Raw genomic sequence first — 1,383 nt, 5'->3', positions numbered from 1 at the left:
CACAGCTACCTTAGCCCCAGCACAGCTGAAAGTTTCTTGGACAGCATCTAGGACACCAATCGCCCTTGCATCCTGTGATTCCGCTCCACCACCACTGCCTCCCCTCTGGTAAGACACCATTTGATTATAAGATGGATCCCATTTTTTTCATCCTGTTTTGCTCTGAATTTAGGGTGCGTCGTATAATCCAGTGCATCTTATAAACCAACAAATATGGTATATGGAAATCACAGGACATACATGTTAATGATCTGCAAATGAGGAAAAAATTAAACAAAATGTTGAAAACATCTTGATTTATTCAGTATCAAGTATGAACGCTATACACAGAAATCTTCCCACTTACATCCTTGACTCCCATCAAGTCTGCCTGAGAAAAGTTCTGCTGAATGTACTTAGGCACATAAATCATTACAAATCATCCCTTTACAGTTGATAAGCAATGACATTACAGATGTGCTCGATGGAAGAGGCTGCAGGTCATGGTACCGCCTTTTGTCCACACAGACTTCTTACCGCTTGGGTTTCTATGTTCAAGCAGCGGCATGCAAGCCTTAAATAACCAAGCACAAGTCAATGCATCTAATTGGGTGGCATAAAACTACCCCCACTGGACTCAGTGGAAATGTGTTCTCTGAAGTGCAGATAACACTTCTCAATTCGGCATCGGATGGATGAGTTTGTTTTTCGTAAATACCTTGAGAAGTTACCCACCCGCTGTACAGTTTGGTAGAGGAGGGATAGTGCTATGGCTTGTTATCACAGGTCACCTATGATTCTTAGTTCTAGTTCAGGGAAATCTTAAACATGTCAGATACCATGAGCAATTGTAGCTTCCAGTTTTGTGGGAACAGTTTGAGGAAGGCTATTTTAGGTTACTAATGTTTGTGCTCGATGCACAAGGTCCATAAAAACATGGTTGAGGGACTTTAGTTTAAAAGAACATGACTAGTCAAACATAGACTGGACCTCAACCCCATCCAAAAACCATTGAGACTAATTATAATTGAGATTAATAGCCTGAACTTCTTCCAAGGCTCTTTTTAGTCTGGCGTGGAAAGATCTGAAGAAACTTTGTTGAAAATCCTGTTCAATTAAAACATAGATCTTTGGATTAATGCAACTGCTAAAGTAAGCCAGAAAGATAACAATAGAATGTACTTTGAAGAATAGAATGTCAAGGTCATCTTGCATGAAGTAATGTCGATATCTCAGATATCTCAGCATGGTTGCTCTCCCTCCTCTCAGCAGGAATGCCAACATGCTCACCATGACGGCTGCTCCGCAGGTTCATCTCCTTCTCTACCAGCTCCCACCATGGTTTGCAGACCCCAAGGCTCTCTCAGCTACCTCCCTAGGGTGAGCACCCGCAAGCTCCCCATT

This window comes from Anomaloglossus baeobatrachus, chromosome 11 (genome assembly GCF_048569485.1).
Source record: "Anomaloglossus baeobatrachus isolate aAnoBae1 chromosome 11, aAnoBae1.hap1, whole genome shotgun sequence".
Classification (NCBI taxonomy): domain Eukaryota; kingdom Metazoa; phylum Chordata; class Amphibia; order Anura; family Aromobatidae; genus Anomaloglossus; species Anomaloglossus baeobatrachus.
Note: the sequence above shows the minus strand (reverse complement) of the source record.